General features: G+C 48.1%; 1 pseudogene across 1 annotated transcript in view; it reads right to left on the reverse strand.

Moving 5' to 3' along the window:
* Nucleotides 1–11,408: 11,408 nt before the first annotated feature.
* LOC309543926 (nephrocystin-4-like) overlaps nt 11,409–15,000 on the reverse strand; it is a 20,057-nt pseudogene continuing 16,465 nt past the window's right edge. The window contains exon 4 of the transcript in view: nt 11,409–11,567. The product of the transcript in view is annotated as a nephrocystin-4-like (transcript). The remainder of the gene's footprint in view (nt 11,568–15,000) is intronic.

Here is a 15,000-nt window from a genome sequence, read left to right on the forward strand (position 1 = left end):
TACATTTCCTATTATTGTTATTTATATAATTAATTTTTTTTCTATTTTACACTGTACTTTTAAAAAGAAATTGATCACTTTTATTCCTATCACAAGGAATGTAAACATCTCTTGTAATAGAAATAAGCAATGACGGGTCCTCTTTATGGAGAGATCTGGGATCAATAGGAGCCAACACCCCTTCTCTATAATGGAAAGCATTCCATCCAAAAAAACAAACAAAAAGAAAACACAAAAAAATTGATTTAATGCTTTTTTTTTTTTTTAAATAAAAACTGATTCCAGGAAAAGTAAAAGTTCTCCCTTGGGCCTTCCTCACTGCAGGTGTAAATTGCTTGGTTGTGTCTAGAGGGACGAGAAAAGTTTTACTTACCCCATCCCCCAGCAGATGGCGCTCCCCTATGCTCTTACAGAGGACATTTCCTTAGCATGTCCAATGCAGAGGAAGTGAAGGGAAATCTATCCAATGGGGACACAGAAAGCAATGTTTTTTTTAACGGTGTGGGAAAATGTTTGCTCCTTTGTTAGGTTTTTTTTGCTGTGCCCCCATTGGGGAGGACTGTCGCCACTTCCTGTTCCTGTGATCCTGGTCCCTAGTACAGGAAGAGAAAATGTAAAAGACCTGATTTGTTCTTGATTCAGGACTAATTGGACCAGGGTCATTTGGAGTAGATTAATAGTCATAAATGCAAAGTGGTTTGTTTAACTTTATAGATTATTATTCGGACGATTATGCTGATTTTCTTTGTTTTTATTTCATCAGATCCCACTTCCACTGAGACCGCCGCTGATACCGAGATACTCAAGAAGCACCAAAGAAACCTGGAGATACACAGTGAGACCCCTCCAGTCACTGAGGAGGTCCCCACAATGTCTCCAACATGGACAACGACAACAACAACGACAGAGACCAGTACTTATGATTCGGGAATCGATCCCGATGTGAGATTTATCGTCAATAAACTCTTTAATATGAAGAAAGAAGATCTCAATAAATTAGTGTGCATAATAGTTAGACTCTGTCTTGTAATACTAACACTAGCATGCTACTGTGGGTAAGTTATTGCACGTTCTTCATAGGTTTTCTCCATTACACGTCTTCATGCTATCACCCACTGTATTTGAGCCCTCCCCCTCCCAATATTTACCTTTTTACTATAGGCAGGCAGTTGATAGTTGATAGACAGACCGAGGCGGTGAGTTTTCTGTGCTCATTGCCTGGGGTTTACCAGCACAAGTCCCTCACTGGTCATGAGATTAAACGCACCTCTAACGTGTTCTATGGGGGAGGGGTGAATGAACTGAGGCTGCTGATAACAGTAACAAATGGGGTGATGGCGTGAGACTATTTGTTTTCTAACAAACACAAATTTAGGTGGAGTCTGCTATTAGTTGTGAACATTTCTGCTGGTTTATGGACACATTTTCTTAACATATCTTTCTTTATCACTACAGAATTATGTACTGCAGGCTCAGACCAAAAGTGATGGACAATCTAAAGAGGATGGAAGAAGGACTCCCAGCGATGGATGAAGTACGGATAATGATAGATAAAGGAAGCGCAGGGATGGAAGAAGGACTCCCAGCGATGGAGGAAGTACGGATAATGATAGATAAAGGAAGCGCAGGGATGGAAGAAGGACTCCCAGCGATGGAGGAAGTACACGTAATCAGAGTAGAAGGAGACGCAGAGGGAAATGATGTCCTAGCAGCGATGGAAGAAAGATGCACAGCAAAGGATGAAGTCTGCATCATGATGGATGAAAGAAGCGGAGATATTGAAGGAGGAATCGCTGCGAGGGGAGAAATGCGCCCATTGCTGCCTGAAGTATGCATAATAAATGAAAAAAGACACACAGCGACTGAAGAAGAAGTTGCAGCGATAAAAGTAAAACTTGCAGCGATGGAAGAAGAACTTGAAATGACAAAAAAAGAACTTGCAAAGACGCAAGAAAGACTTACCCGCTGACAGCTGAAAGTAAACCAAAGAGTTGCCAGCAATAACATTTGAAAATAAATTAGCGTAGGGGTTCCCCCCCACCCAAATCAATAATTGTCCCTTTGGGTCTGGAATGGATTATAGGGGAACCCCACGCAAAAAATTAAAAAGTAAAATGGTGTGGGGGTCCCTCCCAAAATCCATACCAGACCTTTATCAAAGCATGCAGCCTGGCAGGCCAGGAAATGGGGGGGAAGGGGGATGAGTGAGCGCCCCTCCTGAACCAAACCAGGTCACGTGCCCTCGATATGGGAGGATGCTTTGGGGTAAGGGGGCTCCCCTCCCCCAAAGTACCTTGTCTCCATCAAAATGGGGACAAGGCGCTTTGGGGGAGGGGGAGGGGAGCCCCATCTACTCCAAAGCACCCCCCCATGTCGAGGACATGTGGCCAGGTATAGTTAGGGGTGCAGGGGCTGAGAACTCACTTGCCCCTCCTTCTAGTCTGCCAAGTTGCATGCTCGGATAAAAACCTGGTGTGGCTTTTGGGGGACCACACACTCGAAGGGGCTGGTGTGAATTGGGGGGGACTCCCACACTGATTATTTTCTCAAATTTTATTGCCAGCAAACCTTTGGAATACATTCAGCCAGCAGCTAATGAGTCCTCAAGGGTTAAGGACGCAGCAGCCAGCTTGCTGGCCCATTTCTTAAAACCCAGCTATTGTTGAGGACGCCGTCAGCCACCCACTCCTAAAATTTGCATCAGAAAAGTATCTAAATCGAAGCTGAACTGTCTACTTTCATCGTTCATTGTTATTGATGCTGAATTTACTTCAGGGGACATTGTTTTTTTAATAAATGACCTGTAAAAAAAAAAACAAGGATCGCAGGGGGGAGAGGTCCTTGAACCCTTTAACATGGGGGCAAGGTGCAGAGGAGTGAGGGGTGTTGAGCCCCTCTAACCCAAAGCATCCCCCCATGAAGGCATGTGGCCTGGTATGGCTCAGTAGGAGGTGATCCCTTTCCTAGCCTGCAAGGCTGCATGCTCGGATAAGTGTCTGGTATGGCCTTAATAGGGAGTTATGGGTTCACAACCTTTTTTTGTATAATTTAGGCATGGGGTTTCCCTCAAAATCTATGCCAGACCGAACGTTCTGGTATGGATTTGGGGGAGGCGATTCCAAGCCTTTTTTTTTAATTTTGGCGTGGGGTTCCCCTTAACATCTATACCTCATATAGGGGGCACTGATGTGATGAGGGGCTCTCATATATAGGGGGCACTGATGTGATGGGGGGCTCTCATATATAGGGGGACACTGGTGTGATGGGGGGCTCTCATATATAGGGGGACACTGAAGTGATGGGGGGCTCTCATATATAGGGGGCACTGATGTGATGAGGGGCTCTCATATATAGGGGGACACTGATGTGATGGGGGGCTCTCATATATAGGGGGACACTGATGTGATGGGAGGCTCTCATATATAGGGGGACACTGAAGTGATGGGGGGCTCTCATATATAGGGGGCACTGATGTGATGAGGGGCTCTCATATATAGGGGGCACTGATGTGATGGGGGGCTCTCATATATAGGGGGACACTGGTGTGATGGGGGGCTCTCATATATAGGGGGACACTGAGGTGATGGGGGGGCTCTCATATATAGGGGGACACTGGTGTGATGGGGGGCTCTCATATATAGGGGGACACTGGTGTGATGGGGGGCTCTCATATATAGGGGGACACTGATGTGATGGGGGGGCTCTCATATATAGTGGGCACTGATGTGATGGGGGGGCTCTCATATATAGGGGGACACTGATGTGATGGGGGGGCTCTCATATATAGTGGGCACTGATGTGATGGGGGGGCTCTCATATATAGGGGGACACTGATGTGATGGAGGCTCTCATATATAGTGGGCACTGATGTGATGGGGGGGCTCTCATATATAGGGGGACACTGAGGTGATGGGGGGGCTCTCATATATAGGGGGATACTGAAGTGATGGGGGGCTCTCATATATAGGGGGCACTGATGTGATGAGGGGCTCTCATATATAGGGGGGCACTGATGTGATGGGGGGGCTCTCATATATAGGGGGACACTGATGTGATGGGGGGGCTCTCATATATAGGGGGACACTGATGTGATGGGGGGGCTCTCATATATAGGGGGACACTGATGTGATGGGGGGCTCTCATATATAGGGGGACACTGAGGTGATGGGGGGGCTCTCATATATAGGGGGACACTGATGTGATGGGGGCTCTCATATATAGGGGGACACTGGTGTGATGGGGGGGCTCTCATATATAGGGGGACACTGGTGTGATGGGGGGCTCTCATATATAGGGGGACACTGATGTGATGGGGGGGCTCTCATATATAGGGGGACACTGATGTGATGGGGGGGCTCTCATATATAGGGGGACACTGATGTGATGGGAGGCTCTCATATATAGGGGGACACTGATGTGATGGGGGGCTCTCATATATAGGGGGACACTGGTGTGATGGGGGCTCTCATATATAGGGGGACACTGGTGTGATGGGGGCTCTCATATATAGGGGGGACACTGGTGTGATGGGGGGCTCTCATATATAGGGGGCACTGATGTGATGGGAGGCTCTCATATATAGGGGGACACTGATGTGATGGAGGCTCTCATATATAGGGGGACACTGATGTGATGGGGGGGCTCTCATATATAGGGGGACACTGATGTGATGGAGGCTCTCATATATAGGGGGATACTGAAGTGATGGGGGGCTCTCATATATTGGGGGCACTGATGTGATGGGGGGGCTCTCATATATAGGGGGGCACTGATGTGATGGGGGGGCTCTCATATATAGGGGGACACTGGTGTGATGGGGGGCTCTCATATATAGGGGGACACTGGTGTGATGGGGGGCTCTCATATTTAGGGGGGCTCTGCTGTAAAGTAATTTCACTCAGGTGGTTGTTTCATTGGCTCAGGTGCAGGTCTCCCATTGATAAGTTACATTTACATATTGGGGGGGGGGGTCCCCAGATTTTACAAACTTTTAGTGCTGGTTCACACATAAGCGATGTCAGACATGGCATGTGATTCAGAGGGCACTGCTCTGCAAATCACATGCGATGTCTGTGCGATGAAAATTCAGCCATACAGATTGTACGGCTGAATTTGCATCGCATTTGGACACAACTCGCACAGCACCCTTTTTTTGGTCCACACCAGAATCGGATCGCATGGGTGTTCACACCTATGCGATCCGATTCCTGTCCGAACTGACAGTATGCACTGCGATATGCAAACTAATCTGGGGGTGTCGCTAACCTTGTATTGACACCCCCCAGCGATTCGCATTTGGCAGTGTGAACTTCCTGCGAGTTAAATGCGATGCGGGAACCCCCAGTGGATTCGCAGGGTTCCCGCATCGCATATATGTGAACCTGCACTTAAAGCGGAGTTCCGGGCACAAAATCGATGTGTTTTTTTTTGTGCCCGTCCGCTAGTTCTGGATAACCTGAAAAGGAATTGGATAGTTAGGTTTTTGTTTTTTTTTAAAACTCACCTTGTAATTGTAGATCGTAAATACTCACCTCAGGGTACTTCCTCCCTCGGAGCCGCGGCTCACCCCGTCACTTCCTGCCTCGCGATGATTCCTGGGAGCTGAACGTCATAGCTCCCAGGAATCAATGCGACGGCACCGGCCCCGCACGTCATTTCCTGGCGACGCCGCACCGGAAGTGACGAGAGGGGCCGGTGCGGCGCATTCTGGGAGAAGAAGACGCGGAAGAAGACGCAGAAGAGGATCACGCCGGCTTCAGCTGCCCACAAGAGAGATGGAAACGCTGTGGAAGAAATTTTATAAGTAAGTATTTCTTCTAAAAGGTAAGTGCGAACCGGGACAGATCAGAGGCTAGCCATTGTGGAATGTACTAGCCCTGACTGTCCCGGGGGTATGCTTAGTGAAAAATGACATCTGTGCCCGGAACTCCGCTTTAAAGGATGTTGGATATTAGGAACGGTTGAGAAACATTGGTCTGCTGTATATCTTTCTGGGGGGATTTCTCCTCACTTCCTGTCTCGGTGACACGCCGGGCCGTGTCATAGTGTGACTGTGTAATAAAAGGGCGCACCACTCCCAATTCTTGGAGCTCCTCCCACTTTATGATGAAGGATCAGAAGACACAACATTGGCTGCGATTCAGTGTATTAAAAGAAAACCCCGTCAATGCATTTCAAGGATCTATATCCGCTTCCTCAGGGCTCCGCCCAGAATTTTATCCAATGGTAGAATTTTGCTTTAAAAAGTACAGAAAGAAGAATAAATGGTCCGTGTGCGTTAGAATGAGTCCGCGGACGCCATGTTGTCTCTACATAGAGAAGATCCAATCAGCTTCCTATTGATTGTAAGTTTGTATTATTTGTATATTTCTATTGTGTGATCTTTGATACAATGTATAGCTGTATATTGTACAAATTCTATTTATATATATATTTTGCACAGATTTTGCACAGAGATTGTTGGTTTGCTCCTTTTGTACTCATTGCTTCAAATAAAATATTTTTGTTTTTGTGTTTTTTTGCACATATTTTGGAAGTTTTTTGCTAAATTCTGTTTCTTCTTAATTGTATGTTACTATGGGTGACCAGCAATGAATGACCTCCCACTCAAGGTTTACTCCGCCCACAACTGATGGGGACTAGTTAAATTCGGTATTGGCTTCCTACAACCTATGCGTTCCTAGCTCCACCCAACTTCCAAAGTCATGGGGGATGGGGGGGTGTTACTCTCATTGTTGGGTTATTCATTTACTATAGAGCCCTGGTGCCTGGGAACTGCAATTGGCCCTTTGGCAATTTTTCTGCAGCCCTCTGGGTCCCTGCAGAGAATAATCTGTGCCTTTAGTATGTCTGCAGTCTCTGACTGTCCCCTGTACTATGTCTGCAGTCTCTGACCATCTCCTGTACTATGTCTGCAGTCTCTGACCGTCTCCTGTACTATGTCTGCAGTCTCTGACCGTCTCCTGTACTATGTCTGCAGTCTCTGACCATCTCCTGTACTATGTCTGCAGTCTCTGACTGTCCCCTGTACTATGTCTGCAGTCTCTGACTGTCCCCTGTACTATGTCTGCAGTCTCTGACTGTCCCCTGTACTATGTCTGCAGTCTCTGACCATCTCCTGTACTATGTCTGCAGTCTCTGACCATCTCCTGTACTATGTCTGCAGTCTCTGATCATCTCCTTTTGTGTGTCTTTGCTATCTCTGATAATAAATATTCATAGAATTTTATGTGTAGACATGATACAGGAGATGGTCAGAGACTGCAGACATGGTACAGGAGACGGTCAGAGACTGCAGAAATAGCACAGGAGACGGTCAGAGACTGCAGACATAGTACAGGAGACGGTCAGAGACTGCAGACATAGTACAGGAGACGGTCAGAGACTGCAGACATAGTACAGGAGACGGTCAGAGACTGCAGTCATAGTACAGGAGACAGTCAGAGACTGCAGACATACTACAGGAGACGGTCAGAGACTGCAGACATAGTACAGGAGACGGTCAGAGACTGCAGACATAGTACAGGAGATGGTCAGAGACTGCAGACATAGTACAGGGGACAGTCAGAGACTGCAGACATACTAAAGGAGATTTTCAGAGACTGCAGACACGGATTATTCTCTGCAGGGACCCAGAGGGCTGCAGAAAAATTGCCAAAGGGCCACTTGCAGTTCCCAGGCACCAGGGCTCTATAGTAAATGAATAACCCAACAATGAAAGTAACACCCCCCTATCCCCCATGACTTTGGAAGTTGGGCGGAGCTAGGAACGCATAGGTTGTAGGAAGCCAATACCGAATTTAACTAGTCACCATCAGTTGTGGGCGGAGTAAACCTTGAGTGGGAGGTCATTCATTGCTGGTCACCCATAGTAACATACAATTAAGAAGAAACAGAATTTAGCAAAAAACTTCCAAAATATGTGCAAAAAAACACAAAAACAAAAATATTTTATTTGAAGCAATGAGTACAAAAGGAGCAAACCAACAATCTCTGTGCAAAATATATATATAAATAGAATTTGTACAATATACAGCTATACATTGTATCAAAGATCACACAATAGAAATATACAAATAATACAAACTTACAATCAATAGGAAGCTGATTGGATCTTCTCTATGTAGAGACAACATGGCGTCCGCGGACTCATTCTAACGCACACGGACCATTTATTCTTCTTTCTGTACTTTTTAAAGCAAAATTCTACCATTGGATAAAATTCTGGGCGGAGCCCTGAGGAAGCGGATATAGATCCTTGAAATGCATTGACGGGGTTTTCTTTTAATACACTGAATCGCAGCCAATGTTGTGTCTTCTGATCCTTCATCATAAAGTGGGAGGAGCTCCAAGAATTGGGAGTGGTGCGCCCTTTTATTACACAGTCACACTATGACACGGCCCAGCGTGTCACCAAGACAGGAAGTGAGGAGAAATCCCCCCAGAAAGATATACAGCAGACCAATGTTTCTCAACCGTTCCTAATATCCAACATCCTTTTAAGTGCAGGTTCACATATATGCGATGCGGGAACCCTGCGAATCCACTGCGGGTTCCCGCATCGCATTTAACTCGCAGGAAGTTCACACTGCCAAATGCGAATCGCTGGGGGGTGTCAATACAAGGTTAGCGACACCCCCAGATTAGTTTGCATATCGCAGTGCATACTGTCAGTTCGGACAGGAATCGGATCGCATAGGTGTGAACACCCATGCGATCCGATTCTGGTGTGGACCAAAAAAAGGGTGCTGTGCGAGTTGTGTCCAAATGCGATGCGAATTCAGCCGTACAATCTGTATGGCTGAATTCGCATCGCACAGACATCGCATGTGATTTGCAGAGCAGTGCCCTCTGAATCACATGCCATGTCTGACATCGCTTATGTGTGAACCAGCACTAAAAGTTTGTAAAATCTGGGGACCCCCCCCCCCCCAATATGTAAATGTAACTTATCAATGGGAGACCTGCACCTGAGCCAATGAAACAACCACCTGAGTGAAATTACTTTACAGCAGAGCCCCCCTAAATATGAGAGCCCCCCATCACACCAGTGTCCCCCTATATATGAGAGCCCCCCCATCACATCAGTGCCCCCCTAAATATGAGAGCCCCCCATCACACCAGTGTCCCCCTATATATGAGAGCCCCCCCATCACATCAGTGCCCCCCTAAATATGAGAGCCCCCCATCACACCAGTGTCCCCCTATATATGAGAGCCCCCCCATCACATCAGTGTCCCCCTATATATGAGAGCCCCCCATCACATCAGTGCCCCCTATATATGAGAGCCCCCCATCACATCAGTGCCCCCTATATATGAGAGCCCCCATCACTTCAGTGTCCCCCTATATATGAGAGCCCCTCATCACATCAGTGTCCCCCTATATATGAGAGCCCCCCCATCACATCAGTGTCCCCCTTTATATGAGAGCCCCCATCACTTCAGTGTCCCCCTAAATATAAGAGCCTCCCATCACATCAGTGCCCCCCTATATATGAGAGCCTCCCATCACATCAGTGCCCCCCTATATATGAGAGCCTCCCATCACATCAGTGTCCCCCTATATATGAGTGCCTCCCATCACATCAGTGTCCCCCTATATATGAGAGCCCCCCATTATATCAGTGTCCCCCTATATATGAGAGCCTCCCATCACATCAGTGTCCCCATATATATGAGAGCCCCCCATTACATCAGTGTCCCCCTATATATGATAGCCCCCCATTACATCAGTGTCCCCCTATATATGAGAGCCTCCCATCACATCAGTGTCCCCCTATATATGAGTGCCTCCCATCACATCAGTGTCCCCCTATATATGAGAGCCTCCCATCACATCAGTGTCCCCCTATATATGAGAGCCTCCCATCACATCAGTGTCCCCCTATATATGAGTGCCTCCATCACATCAGTGTCCCCATATATATGAGAGCCTCCCATCACATCAGTGTCCCCCTATATATGAGAGCCTCCCCATTACATCAGTGTCCCCCTATATATGAGAGCCTCCCCATTACATCAGTGTCCCCCTATATATGAGTGCCTCCCATCACATCAGTGTCCCCCTATATACGAGTGCCTCCCATCACATCAGTGTCCCCCTATATATGAGTGCCTCCCATCACATCAGTGTCCCCATATATATTAGAGCCCCCCATCACATCAGTGTCCCCATATATATTAGAGCCCCCCATCACATCAGTGTCCCCATATATATTAGAGCCCCCCATCACATCAGTGTCCCCATATATATATTAGAGACCCCCCATCACATCAGTGTCCCCCTATATATGAGAGCCCCCCATCCCATCAGTGTCCCCCTATATATGAGAGCCCCCCCATCACATCAGTGTCCCCCGTCCCCCTATATATGAGAGCCTCCGTCACTTCAGTGTCCCCCTATATATGAAAGCCCCTCATCACATCAGTGTCCCCCTATATATGAGAGCCCCCCCATCCCATCAGTGTCTCCCTATATATGAGAGCCTCCATCCCATCAGTGTCCCCCTCTATATATGAGAGCCTCCCATCACATCAGAGTCCCCCTATATATGAGAGCCCCCCCATCCCATCAGTGTCTCCCTATATATGAAAGCCTCCATCACATCAGTGTCCCCCTCTATATATGAGAGCCTCCCATCACATCAGAGTCCCCCTATATATGAAAGCCCCCCATCACATCAGTGTCCCCCTATATATGTGAGCCCCCCATCACATCAGTGTCCCCCTATATATGAAAGCCCCCCTCATCACATCAGTGTCCCCCTATATATGAGAGCCCCCCATCACATCAGTGTCCCCATATATATGAGAGCCCCCCATCACATCAGTGTCCCCCTTTATATGTGAGCCCCCCCATCACATCAGTTTCCCCATATATATGAAAGCCCCCCTCATCACTTCAGTGTCCCCCTTTATATGTGAGCCCCCCATCACATCAGTGTCCCCCTTTATATGAGAGCCCCCCATCACTTCAGTGTCCCCCTATATATGAGAGCCCCCCATCACATCAGAGAATCACAATGAGAAAGGTCCAACGCCAAAGAGTCCCCCCCCCCCCCCCAGATTAGAGTCCTTTCGCTCTCGTGGCACCTGAGGGGTACCCAAATGGCACACTGGGATGCCGCGGCACCCTGGTTGAGAAACACTGCAGTAGACTGCAACAAACACACGACAGAGGCTTTACACCTCTCCAACTCTACTAAAGGGGCTTCTTTTGGGGGGATTTCCACTCTATTCTTGTCCCGGTGACACCTTGTGCGTCAGAGTATGACAGGGAGTCACCAGCAGTAAAAGCTCAGCAGAGGTTCTAACCCAAGAAGGATCATGTTTTGTCTGGATCTGGGCTTCACCAACAATTAATCTCCATCATTGTGGGAACGTCATCCTTCAGATCAGTCCGAACCTTCAGAGGGATTTCCTCGTTTCTTCATAGATGACCTTCACGCAGAACGTCTCCTCGTTTTTATCTTCGTGGTCATTGATAAATATGAGAATTTCTTCCAATCCGCCGCTGTCGCTGGGTGCAAAGCGAAGTCCGATGGTGTAGGTTTCCCCCGCCCCCACCTGAAAGAAAAATTCATCCAATCAATGAATAAAAAACCTTTCCAGGAAATAATATTGGCTATTGTATCCATTCTATCTCCTGGCCCTGGGGTTATACTGCTGACCCCCGCCCCCCCTCCTGGCCCTGGGGTTATACCGCTGACCTCGCCCACCCCTCCTGGCCCCGGGGTTATACCGTCCGTTATCCCCCCTCCTGGCCCTGGGGTTATACTGCTGACCCTGTCCCCCTCCTGGCCCCGGGGTTATACAGTCCGTTACCCCCCTCCTGGCCCTGGGGTTATACCGCTGACCCCAACCACCCCTCATGGCCCCCGGGGTTATACCGTCCGTTACTCCCCTCCTGGCCCTGGGGTTAAACCGCTGACCCCACCCCCTTCTGGCCCTGGGGTTATACCGTTCGTTACCCCACCTCATGCCCCTGGGGTTACACCGCTAATCCCCCCCATCCTGGCCCTGGGGTTATACCGTCCGTTATCCCCCCTCCTGGCCCTGGGGTTATACCACTGACCCCGCCCCCCCTCCTGGCCCTGGGTTTATACCGTCCATTATCCCCCCTCCCGGCCCTGGGGTTATACAGCTGACCCCGCCCACCCCTCCTGGCCCCGGGGTTATACCGTCCGTTACCCCCCTCTCTCCGTTACCCCCCTCTCCTGGCCCTGGGGTTATACTGCTGATCCCGCCCACCCCTCCTGGCCCTGGGGTTATACCGCTGACCCCGCCTCTTCCTTCTGGCCCCAGGATTATACCGTCCGTTACCCCCCTCCTGGTCCTGGGGTTATACCGCTGACCCCGCCCCCTCTCCTGGCCCTGGGGTTATACCGCTGATCCCCCCTCCTGGCCCCAGGATTATACTGTCCATTACCCCCCTCCTGGCCCTGGGGTTATACCGCTGACCCCGCCCACCCTCCTGGCCCCGGGGTTATACCGCCCGTTAACCCCCCTCCTGGCCCTGGGGTTATACCGCTGACCCCGCCCACCCCTCCTGGCCCCGGGGTTATACCGTCCGTTACCCCCCCTCCTGGCCCTGGGGTTAAACCGCTGACCCCACCCTCTCCTGGCCCTGGGGTTATACCATTCTGTTACCCCCCTCTCCTGGCCCTGGGGTTATACCGCTGATCCCCCCCCCCCCCTCCTGGCCCCGGGATTATACCGTCCGTTACCCCTCTCCTGGCCCTGGGGTTATACCGCTGACCCCGCCCCCTCCTGGCCCTGGGGTTATACCATCCGTTACCCCCCCCACCACTCCTGGCGCTGGGGTTATACCATCTGTCACCTCACCCCCCCCCCCCCCCCCATGACAGTGCCCCAAACATGACAGCCAAGAGAGATGCATATGAAATACACTCTGTAGTGTGAGAACTGACACTTCCTGTTCAGAAACTACATATCCCACAATCCCCGGGCCTCTCAGTCTAGTGCTCTGCAGGGGAGAGCTACACAGTAATTAGATCTGACACAGATAGGCAGAGCAAGTGGTCAATAACATTCATTGTAATATGACTTGTGTAGTGATTATATATGCTATGTTTTTTTTTTGTATTTGCTATTTTTTTCCCCATGAAAAGTTGCCCTTTATGTAAGACTCTGCAGCAATAACCCCCCCCCCCCCCCGAATATAAATATATTTCACATTTCAGTTAATGGGGGCTCCATCAGTCCTGAGTCCCGGCATTATCCTAACTGATGAGGGTTATTATCGTGGCTCCCGGTGATTTGCCCCCGATAACGAATGATTCCGGTCTTCCGGAGATCAGCGATCCCTCCCGGCTGCAGAATCCGGATTTATATATAGAGAGGAGGAGGAGCCTGGAGATTGCGGCCGTGCGGCTCTCTAATAAGGGTCTGTGAATGATAGAGCAGACACGCGCAGGCTCTTGATTTAAGAACTTTCAGAGCGGCTTCCTATGAACTTTCATTAGCTCACGCGTGCGTACGCAGAACTCGCCGTGTACAAGTGTCGGAGCAAAAAATGGGTGGCCTGCCGCACCGCACAATTAGAACGGCCTAATGAAGTCGTGTAGATGGAGGATGGAGGAAGAAGGCGCAGCGTACAGGACGTTCGTCATGTCGGAGCGGGGGGACCGTGCGTCTTCTGCTGCGTCAGTGAGGACTTATTAACCACTTCTGGACTGGAAGGTGGACTCTATTTACTATTTAGATGACTTCTGAAGGCAATTGGTTCCATTTGATTTTAGTTAGGGGTAGCAAAGTAAAGGGGGGTGAATACATATGCCCCCCCCCCCCCCCCCACACACACTTTTAACAGATTTATTTGTATAATTTATCATTCTCCTTCCACTTCACAATTATGGCCACTTTGTGTCGGTCTATCACATAAAATCCCAATAAAATACATTTACATGTTTGGTTGTAACATGAGAAAATGAGGAAGATGTCAAGGGGTGTGAATACTTTATCAAGGTGCTGTATATATATATATATATATATATACACAGAGTGTCTTGAAAAAGCATTCACACCCCTTGACATTTTCCTCATATTATTAAACAAAAAAAAAAAAATTATATATATAATTTTTTATTTTGTTTAACCACTTCTGGACTGGAAGGTTTTTCCCCCTTAATGACCAGGCCATATTTTGCGATTCGGCACTGCGTTATTTTAACTGACAATTGCGCAGTCGTGCGACGCTGAACCCAAATGAAATGAATGTCCTTTTTTTCCCACAAATAGAACTTTCTTTTGGTGGTATTTGATCACCTGTGCGATTTTTATTTTTCGTGCTATAAACAAAAAAAAGTGCGACAATTCTGAAAAAAAAAAAATACAATATTTTTTAACTTCCTGCTATATGAAATTCCCCAAAAAAATTTTAAAATCAAAATTTTTTAACATTTTAGGCCAATTTGTTTTCTGCTACATATTTTTGGTAAAAAAAAAAAAAAAAAAAAAAAAAAAAAAAAAAAAAAAAAAAATCGCAATAAGCGTATTTTGATTGGTTTGCGCAAAAGTTATCATGCCTACAAACTACGGGAAATATTTATGACATATTTATTGTTTTTTTTTTTTTACTAGTAATGGCGGCGATCAGCGATTTTTAGCAGGACTGCGACATTGCGGCGGACAGATCGGAACCCTAACTGACATTTTTGACACTTTTGGGGGGACCAGAGACATTACTACAGTAATCAGTGCTAAAAAATATGCACTGTCACTGTACTAATGACACTGGCAGGGAAGGGGTTAACACCAGGGGTGATCAGAGGGTTAATTGTGAGCCTAGGGGAGTGTTTACTAAATGTCTGGGGGAGGGACTTGTGAAATGATCATAGAGACATGTGATCCTATATAGAAGGAGCTCTGTGATCATTTCAGAGAGAACAACAATCAGCTGTGTTTACAACATCCGATCGTTCTTCTCTCTCAGCGGGGAGCGATGCCCCGTGCATCGGCTTCCCCGCTGACGAGCGGT

The sequence above is a fragment of the Pelophylax lessonae genome, assembly GCF_965119305.1.
Source record: "Pelophylax lessonae genome assembly, contig: HAP1_SCAFFOLD_521, whole genome shotgun sequence".
Taxonomy (NCBI): domain Eukaryota; kingdom Metazoa; phylum Chordata; class Amphibia; order Anura; family Ranidae; genus Pelophylax; species Pelophylax lessonae.